This window comes from Penaeus monodon, chromosome 43, assembly GCF_015228065.2.
Source record: "Penaeus monodon isolate SGIC_2016 chromosome 43, NSTDA_Pmon_1, whole genome shotgun sequence".
Classification (NCBI taxonomy): Eukaryota; Metazoa; Arthropoda; class Malacostraca; order Decapoda; family Penaeidae; genus Penaeus; species Penaeus monodon.
Genome location: NC_051428.1, coordinates 6,315,093 through 6,326,249, shown reverse-complemented (window position 1 = coordinate 6,326,249; position 11,157 = coordinate 6,315,093). Strand labels below are relative to the sequence as shown.

The 11,157-nt window shown below is 38.5% G+C and overlaps 1 protein-coding gene across 1 annotated transcript in view; it reads right to left on the bottom strand.

Annotated features, from left to right (window-relative positions):
• The window catches only part of LOC119568132 (sodium-coupled monocarboxylate transporter 1-like), a 40,086-nt gene extending 34,844 nt beyond the window's left edge, over positions 1 to 5,242 (bottom strand). The window contains exon 1 of the mRNA XM_037916529.1: positions 5,056 to 5,242. The gene's annotated coding sequence lies outside the window, so the exon portion shown is untranslated. The remainder of the gene's footprint in view (positions 1 to 5,055) is intronic.
• Between the last annotated feature and the right edge of the window lie 5,915 nt (positions 5,243 to 11,157).

The following is an 11,157-nucleotide window of genomic DNA, read 5'->3' as shown; positions in this document are numbered from 1 at the left end:
TAATGTAAGTCTGTGCATGTGTATGTATGATGTGTGCGATGTGATATTTACGTATTTGTTCTGGCCTCTATGAAATCTTGTTTATCTGGGTCATCCTTGGCTGCCCGATACAGAGGCAACGGGATGTTATTGTGTGTCTTACAGCCTCCTGTTATCTCGTACCTTTGACCATGTGTTCTTCGTGTGCATGTCAAGGCAGAGGCTGCAGGGCGATGAAGAGGCAATGTATGGGAGTGAGGGAGGGAGAGGGGGAGGAAGGGACGGAGGGAGGGGGATGGAGGGATGGAAGGAGGGAGGGAGAGAGAGGCAGAGAAAGACAGAAGAAACAGACAGAAGAGAAATTTCAAGCAAACCACACTCGTCCTATTTATGTCTAAATAGACCTTGCTTTCGAATTCGGAATTTCCCGATTCTCTCTCTCTTTCTCCTTCATATTTTCATCTTATTATTGTTATTTTCTTCATTTATTTCTTCACGTTAAATCATCATTGTTATTTTCTTCATCTCTTTCTTCACCTTAACTCAATGACAGACACTAACAACAGTCCCCACTCCGAAAAAAACCGTCGTTATGACTAAACAACTTCCAGGATGTATCACACTCACAGATAGGTGTGCAACGTCCTGTGGTCGTGTTTTTTATTTGTTTGTATGTCTTTATGTCTGTTTAGCGTGTATGTATGGCGTGTTTGTGTTTCTTCACTATATGTCTTGTGTACGTAGGTCTGTTCATGTTACGTTTGTAAGCATAAATATGTGTATTAGTGTTTGTATGTGTAGGTGTGTTTTATGGATTTATTATTATTGTGTATATTATAATGTGTATTTGCGTTCTCTAAGTGTTTATAAATGCTCGCTTGTACTGTGTATTATGAGCGCGAATTTGCTGCTATTAAGTACTCCTCCGGCCTTAGTTTCCCAAGTCGGGAAGGTGTTGCCAGAACTGCGTAAAACCGAGCCCCTTTGTTCTTGAGATTTTATTTTTTATTGAGTTGGTATTATTTTTTCTGTTATTGTTATTCTTTCCGTTCGTTTTTCTTCTTTGTTATTGTTATTCTTTCTGTTATTAATTCTTCTGTTATTGTTCTTTCTGATTTTTTTTCTTTATCTTTTTTTTCTGCTATCGTTATTCTTTCTATTCTTTTTTCTTCTTATTATTGTCATTATTAGTCCTTTTTTCCTTTTTTCTCCTATTTGACTTTTTCTTTAAGAAAAAACGTGTCACTGTTTTTTACGATCTGTTCCTGCACTTGTCTCGTATTAGGATCATTATGGTGTTACTTCGTCCTGTTCTCCTGTTCTTCTGATCTTGAGAACATAACACGGGCTGTTCTTCCGCAGTTCCTGTATTTTTTTGCGTCATTGTACTTAAGCCATTGTAAGCAGGGGGAACCAGGGGGAAGGGGGAGGGAGAGGGGAAGGGGTGCTAGAGAGGGAGGAGGGGGGGTAGAGGAGGACGAGGGGGGGGCCGAATAGGAGGATGGGAAGGGGGGGGGGAGTTCCAATTGTCTGCAAGTAACCTTGGGACGAAATACTACAATTCGCATGTGCATTTTTAATATACGTTTCTCAGTGCAGTTTGCGTGTATGTAATGTCATATTGTGTGCATGTTGTGATGAGTCACAAGCGTGTGTATGTGTGTTCTTTTGTGTGTGTGTGTGTGTGTGTGTGTGTGTGTGTGTGTGTGTGTGTGTGTGTGTGTGTGTGTGTGTGTGTGTGTGTGTGTGAGTGTGTGTGAGTGTGTGTGTGTGTGTGTGAGTGTGTGTGTGTGTGTGTGGTTGTGTGTGTGTGTGTGTTTAAGTCCATGTGTATATGTGCGCGTGCGTGTGACTGAGTTCATTCCAGCTCGGGTGTGACCATTCATACATGTGTAGAAACCCAACAACACTAACATATGACCAGTCATGTCTGTTTTCATTTTTCTTTGGTATTCGCTCCTCCTCCTTCCTTCCTTCCCCCTCCCTTCCTCCCCCCCTTCCTCGTTCCCCCATCCCTCTCCTTCCTTCCTTCCCCTCTTTCCTCCTTCCTCCCCCCCCCCCCATGCGTCCTTCCCTCTTTCCCGAACAATAACTTCGAAAAGGAGGTCGAGGAAGTGTAGGATGAGGCGGCAGGATGACGAAGTAGGATGTCAAATAAGGATATAGGATGTAGAGTCGATAGAACTGCGTGGAAGGACGTCCAAGATTATCCTATTATCCTATTTTGTGGACGCAAGATTTTCGAATTCCGCCTTTAATCGCTCCTTTTTCATTATTTCACTTGATTTTTTTGTTCAACTCTCTATGCTTTATTTCTTATGTTCTATGGTTGCATAGCTATCTGTCTGCATCTGTCTGCCTGTCTGTTTGAACGTCTGTCTGCATTTATGTGTACGCACACACATATACGCACACATAGACATGGATATGCATGCATATGTGTGTTTATATGTATGTGTATGTATATGTGTGTGTGTGTGTGTATGGATATGGATATGTATATGTATAAGTATGTGTGTGTGTGTGTGTGTGTGCATATGTATGCATGTATGTATGTATGTATGTGTACGTATTTATATATACGTATATATAAGTATATATGTATATATATGCATATATATACAAAAATAAAACAACACACACACACACACACACACACATATATATATATATACATATGTAATCATATTCATATAGACATACAGGCAGCTCCTGTTTAAGCTTCGGCGCCCCTGAGATGCCTGGAATATCTTCACTGATGTAGGTCAAAGCAAGTTATTTGTCAACAACTTCATGTCACAGGAAAGAGAGAGAGAGAGAGAGAGAGAGAGAGAGAGAGAGAGAGAGAGAGAGAGAGAGAGAGAGAGAGTGATAAACAGATAGGTAGATAGGTAGAGATAAAGGCGGAGGAAGAGAAGGGGTAAAGGGATGGGAAGGAAAGAGGGAAAGTCGAAGAGGGGGAGGGAGAGATAGATAGATGACGATATAGATAGAGACAGATCGATGGATAGAGAGAGAGAGACAGAGATAGGAGAGAGAGATAGGAGAGAGAGAGAGAGAGAGAGAGAGAGAGAGAGAGAGAGAGAGAGAGAGGAGAGAGAGAGAGAGAGAGACAAGACAGACAGAGACAGAGAGAGGATGACGATAAAGATAGATAAATAGATAGAGAAAGAGAAAGAAAGAAAGAGAAAGCGAGATAACGAAAAAGACATAGATAAAAATAGATCAATAATCAAGAGAGAGAAGAATATAAGGAAGAAAATAAAAGAAACGATGGGTAAGAAGAAGAAAAATCAGATAAAGAAACAATGTACCAAACGCGTCGAGAAAAAAAAAATATATTGATAAATCTTATCATTCTCAAAACTCAAACAATAACAGGGAACATTACTTAGACACTTTCACTATACTGAGAAACTTCAGCTACAAATATAATACTCTGGCGACATACTAAGTGTGATAAATAACAAACACTTAAGATGACCTATGGGGGGGGGGGGGTGACCATCAATAGCGTTGTGTTTGTTAGAATTCAAAAAATTAATACGCCTTTTTACCCAATATATGAACAAAAAACTTTCGACGAAATTCTAAACAAACTTTCAGTAAAATAAACAATTAGCTAAATAACAACAAAAAAAGTAAAAAAAAAAAAAATGCTGTACGCCGAGAACCTTGTCAACAAACCCTGCTTCGAAACCTTCTGAAGCGTCCGAAACCTCCACCATTTAACGTGCAATTACTTCGGTCCTCCCTGCTGGTCTTTGTGGTGACGGTTTCTACTTCGCACTCCCGAGGCAAAAGCTCGTTACAATGAACATACACGAAGATATATTGTGTGTATGTGTGTGTATATGTATATGTATATGTATATGTATATGTATATACATATACATATACATACACACACACACACACACACACACACACACACACACACACACACACACACACACATATATTATTATATATATATATATATATATATATATAATATATATAATATATATAATACACTATATATAATATATATATATATATAGTTGGTACCATCATTCCTTGTGAAACAGAAACGTTGGTACACGTATATATACTCACAAGCAAACACATACGCACACGTATACGCAGAGACACCCATGCCCAAAGACACACACACACACACACACACACACACACACACACACACACACACACACACACACACACACACACACACACACACACACACACACAATTCATTAAATGAATAACAATAATAATAAAATAAATATATAAATACACATATAAACCAGTAAATAAAAATGAAACAAGCACACACACACGTACTGAGGCATGCGTGATTTCATCTCTCGAAACCGCACTCAAACCTTCCGACTTTCCATTACTGACTCTCTAGATTTCGAGTGCTCCTCCGCATTACATTCGTATAGAAGCAAAGGATTTTTATTGACGTATGGAATTATAGTCTTTTGCTGATTAAGGATGTTTTTTTAATGACTATGAAGAGGAACTATAATGAACTGTAACAAATTTCCTTTAGTGTTATTCATATAGAAATTATGATGAAACATACAAAATGTTTTTTAGCTTTAAATTTAAAATCTTCATATAGTCATTAATGGCTCTATTGTGTATGAGAGATAATTGGTATAAATGATATGGATATCCCATTACTATCACCAAGGCGGATGCTATTGATGACATACCCAGCCGGCTGGTAAACACAAGATATTCCAGTATATCATAAAATAGAAGTCTGTTGACGTGGTAAATATCTCGCTTCCTGTCGACTGAAGGCGATTTTTCTTGTGATTTGCGAATAATACTAATAATAACCTAACACCAACTCATTCCTCTTCCAGTAAAGACAAAATCGTTATTCAATGCACACTCTCTTAACACAGCTGTAAAATCTCTTTCTCTCTCTCTCACTGGAGATCCCTGCCCGGCGGCGAATTCAGGGGATGTCAACGCAGCAAAAATACAGCGCTCCGCCTCACCGCCTTGTTCTACATTTCGCCAAGAGTTCATAAACGGCAGATTGAAAAGCCCTTTCTACAGCTCGAGATCATTTACCTGAATCGGGTGTTGAGGTTTTACTCGGGGTGTTTCCACGGGCTGGAAATGGGCGGCCTGCTTATCCAATCTCGAAAGGGGCCTTTCACACTACACAACCGATGTCCAGGTTACTTGTTGGACAGCAGCTGACACGCACGCACACCTTCACCTGGCCGAGTTAAGCAGGAGACTGGTACGAGCTCAAGGTGCGTGGCGGGTGTAGGTCGTTTCTACCCCCCCACCTGCCCCTCCCCCTTTCCCTTTCCAGTCCCGGTCCCGGTCCCCCCTACCCGCTAACCCTACCCCCCAGCCCTTATATCCTCCTCTTCCTTCCCCTCCCTCCTGTCCCTGACCCTCCCTTACCCCTCGCCCCCTTCTTCCTGACCCTCCCTCATCCTGCAATTCCCTTACGCCCTCCCTCCTCTTCTTGGCTCTCCCTTACGCCCTCCCCCTTCCCCCTGACCCTCCTTTACCCCCTCCCTCCCTCCCCCTAACCCTCCTTTACCCCCTCCCTCCGGTCTTCCTCCCTCCCTCCCTTCCCTCTTCGCTTTCTGTGATTCCCCACCTCCAGCGGCGTCCGAGAAGAGGCAAGCGATTCGGCCTCGGACCCGCGGCAGGCAGCTCGCTCCTTCTCCGTACTCCAGGGTGGAAAAGTACGCGCCTACGTCAGGGGGGGAAATGAAGACTAAAGAATGAAAAGAAAATGAATGAAGCAGGGTCGCCTCCTTTGTTTTTTTGTTTGTTTTTTTTGTTCTTGTTTGTTTTCTTCTTCGTCTTCTCTTGGCTTTGCTTTTGATTCTGGTTATTGAAGACTGTCGAGAGCGTTTTCGTATTTATGCGTCAAGTTTACGCAGTCTATTCTCTCTCTCTCTCTCTCTCTCTCTCTCTCTCTCTCTCTCTCTCTCTCTCTCTCCTCTCTCTCTCTCTCTCTCTCTCTCTCTCTCTCTCTCTCTCTCTCTCTCTCTCTCTCCTCTCTTTCTTTCTCTCTCTCTCTCTCCCTCCCTCTCGTTCGCTCGCTCGCTCGCTCTCTCTGTGGCTTCTACCCATGTGTCTATGTCGCACAAACAATGTCTTTGTTATTTTATTAACAATGGTTATTTATAGAATACTATTAAAAGTTATCAGTAGCATGAGTGGGGAACAGAGTGATGTAAGACCCATATTATGCTTTAAACAGGGATTTATATCAAGAGCTAAGAACTGCATTAATCGTGAAAACATTGCATTTTAAGACTTCTGTTTTAAGATAACTCTCTAACTTAGTATAACTAACTATAACTAAACATATAACTATTAACAACTATATGATTATATACAACTCACGTCCAAGGAATGAAAAGGAAAAACTGGCAACTCACCCTAGACTCTATAGGACTCCGATTTTGGAAAGTTTTTTTTTTTATCTTAATCAATTCATGCTTAATACTCATACTTACATACGTTTGGCATTTGTAAAACTCATATGTAATATTTACCTTGCTATAAACCACAATATTTTCTTCTCTCTATCTATCTCTCAATCTCGTGGAGATTCCTAGTCCTCTGCCCTGGGTGGGTTACCAGGTCTTATTTTTTCCCCCTGGAATTCAACGCATTACAGACTTTGCATAGAGACAATGTTAACGCATTTAAAGACCCTGCTCCCACCTGAAACACCGACCAATAAGAAAGAACTAAGACTCACATTATTAGAAGAAACATGATGCAATAAACGAACGAGTAAATAAATCATAGGTTCTACAACAGGACAACAACGATAGCGTAATTATTTTGTTTATCCTTCCCGCTGGCAACCCGAGAGTGGAGTCTCGTGACGAAAAGGGAAAGTTCATTTGTGCTTAGGCCTCCGAGTTAAGACGGTGCCTTGCTTGGAGGCTGGGGTCTGGCTCTTGGAGTGATGATGATGACGATGACGATGGTGGTGATGGTGATGATGATGATGATGATGATGATGATAATGATGATTGTTAAAACGGTGATGAGGATTTCATGATAATAGTGAGGATTGATGGTTGTTATGATGATAAGAATGATGGTAATAGCGACCATGAGAATAGCTAAGATATATAAATACATATATATATATATATATATATATATATATATATATATATGTGTGTGTGTGTGTGTGTGTGTGTGTGTGTGTGTGTGTGTGTGTGTGTGTGTGTGTGTGTGTGTGTGTGTGTGTGTGTGTGTGCATGACGATGATAGCAAAAAAGCAGTAATAAAAATAATAATGGTAATAAACTTCAGATTATAATGATAATGATACTGAGTAATAATGGTAATGGCAATGATGGTCATGGTTTAGTAAGAGAATTGATAAGGAAATGATAATGATATCAATAATAGTTATAATTTTTATTACCATTATACTCATCCTTATTCTTCACAAATTATTTATATTTCGCTGTAAATTGAAAACCAGTCTTAAAGGAATCAGATATTTGTTTCTCTGTCTAAAAAATATATTAGATTAAAAGAAAATTGGAAGTAATAATAAAATGCAAGCATAAACATTACAACAAATACAAAAAACATAAACATAAACAATGGATAGAGGAGGAAAACAATAAATACAGAAGAAAGGAACAAACATTACAACAAATAAACTCATAAGAAAACAAGGACATAAATATAACAAGCAAACCATAGTTTCTCTTTCGATGAAAAGATAACGAGCGCGAGGACCGTATAAAAAAAAAAAGTTTGTAAAAATGTTGACAGATACTAAATAATTTTTTCTGTCGATATTTATTATATTGATTTATTTCATGTTGTATGAACCTTTTTATTTCCTTTTTTTGACGAGAGAAGTTAACGAAGATAGATAAAAAAGAAAAGTATACATATCCTCCCTTTCTACAGCACAGACATTTGGATGATTATCGTGTTCGAACTTGTATTTGTTTTATTTATTTATTTATTACCCATTTATGCTGGGTTTTTTTATGAGAATCGTTTTAATGAAAAAAAATCTGCACTATTCGTGATGGGTTTCTCTATTTGGATTTTACTATAATTTTATCCTAATTTCTTTGTTCATTAATGGGCGTTTAAACTCTCCGACAATCATTACTGGCACTGACACGATATATCACAATTCCCACTTAATTTTGATCCAGTTGTTTTGAATAAGCTTATGGTCCTGTGGTCTCTCAGTCCGGCCGACGTTTCCGCCAGTCCCTTCCCTTTAAAACCGCGTAAATATTGCAAAACTACTCGATAACACTACAAACAGATTACATTTTTCGTCAGGGGAACTAGTGACGTTATCAATGGAGTTATGAATCATGAATGAATTAATAAATGGTGCATAGAAAGGGTGGTATCATTTATGAATGACCTTACTTTTAAAATCATTATATGCATTAATTTGATTGGGTTATCTTAAATAGTAATGGAGTATTATTCATAAATGAAATTCATAAATTAGAAATAAATATGTTAGCATCATCGTGCATTGCACTGGGTTGTTGCACGATGAAATTTTCTTCATACATGCTATTACTCATAAATTTATTGTAATGCGGGTTTTTATCATCTTGATTCGTCATATCATTCACAAAAATACATGATCATTTTCTTGATGTAATACATTGTTTCAAGGTGAGATTTTAACTTCAGGAAACGCAAGTCCTCGCGGGAAATTAAGATTTTGCGTCGGTTAGAAACGCGAGATGTGCGGGCGCCTCCAGCTCTGCTTTTTATTCGTTCTGAATGTAAATAATGCCCGCGAATGACGTGGATATATACAGTGAAGGAGGACGAGAGAGGGAGAGAGAGAGCGAGAGAGAGAGAGAGAGGGAGAGAGAGAGAGAGAGAGAGAGAGAGAGAGAGAAATAGAAAGCGAGACGTTCGTTAAACTTGATTTGCTTTTATCTTATTGATTACCTGCATGAGACCTCGAACACACTGCCAACCTGTCGAGCGGCAAGCTTGCATCGGCAACCTAACAGGTAAGCAAGGATAAGAAAAAACGTACACTTTTACACACACGTGCACAGCCGTACACGCATCCAAATTAAATATTGAATACCATATATAAACAATTGCATTTTTTTCATTGATTATTATTTATTTTTATATTAACAATCAACGCTTCATGCAGTATTGTTTTCATCAGGACGTATCCGAGGCACGAGTCTCGCTGTCCCAAATGCTTTGGATAAGTTGAAATTGATAGATAAAAATATGCAAATTTGAACTCATGCGGCAACAAACAGGTCAGTTGACTTCCTAAAACCCAAGTGGCATCGCGAGATTAGGTGCAAACACACACACATATTGTTGGTAAGGGCCTCAGATGCACACGCACGCACGCACGCACACACACACACACACACACACACACACACACACAACACACACACACACACACACACACACACACACACACACACACACACACACACACACACACACAAAATCTTCCCCTCCACATACATTCATATATATATAAACACATACGTGTGTGTGTGTTTAAGATCTGGGTCCCCAGAGTCTAGCATCGAGCCATAGCTGTTCAGAGGAAGTACGCCATTTTCTTGGTAGTTAACCATGAAGTGTCCATAACCAGTGCTATTTGGTTTGTCTACGTGTTATCTGTAAGATAATACTGAGATGATATTGAAAGGAAGTGAAAAAAGGGCTCATAGATTTGAACATATTTTTAAATGTTCATTTAGTATCTGAATGTTCACTTCGTACGTAAATATCTATTTGGTATACGAATCTTCATGTTCATTCTTTACATAAATGCTCCTTGCGATTACGAAGAAGCACCGGATGTTATTTTTGAATATCTAAATCGCATTTTTTTTTCTTTTTAGAGAAGAAATAAATTCATCACGCCAAAGTACCCTGAAATTCCACGACTTAAAAGCGGGAGATTCAGTGAATTGGCTTTCACGGCGCATGAAATTTGCGTCGATATCTGAACTCTCCTTGAAGAAAAAATACCAGGTGGTCGACTGAACGGTGTCCGGAATAGTACGTACTTGATGGTAACGAGAAGGGTACGTGATGATTTACATGTACGTCAGTGCCCCCCACCCCCGCGCGTGTCTATCAATGCAACACACGCACGCACGCACGCACGCTCGCACACACACACACACACACACACACACACACAACACACACACACACAACACACACCACACACCACAACACACACCACACATACCCCACACAAACACCAAACACCACACACATGTATGTGTATATGCATATATATATATACATTATATATATTCATATATATATTATATATATATATCTATATATATATATATATATATTTTATATATATATATATATATTATATATATAATATAAAAACACACACAAACACAACGCACACACACATAACACACACACACAAACACACAAAAACACACACATGTATGTGTATATGCATATATATTATTTTATATATATATATTTTATATATATATATATATATAATATATATATTATTATACCACACACACACACACACACACACACACACCACCACACCCCACACACACACACACACCCACACACACACACACACACACACACATACACACACACACACAAACCCCACACACCATATATACATATATATATATATATTTTATATATATATATATATATATATATTATATATATATATATGATATATATCTATCTATCTATCTATCTATCTATCTATATATATATATATATATACACACACATATTATATATATGTATATAAATACACACACATACACACACACAAACACACACACACACAACACACACACACACACATATATATATAATATATATATATATAGATATATATATATATTCATATATATATTCATATATATATTCATATATATACATATATACACATTTATATATATATATACACACATATATGCATATACACACACAGATAAACACATTTAAAGGAGACGACACACAAATACACAGAAGGCAAGAACAATACCAGTGACTAAAACGGCGTCGGACACACACAGCGCAGGACCGGAATGACGAGGAGCTACTGTAGGGGAGGTTTGTGTCCTGCAGTTTGTGACACAGGCTGTTCGTAATGATGGTGATGGTCTACGCGTGTGTGGA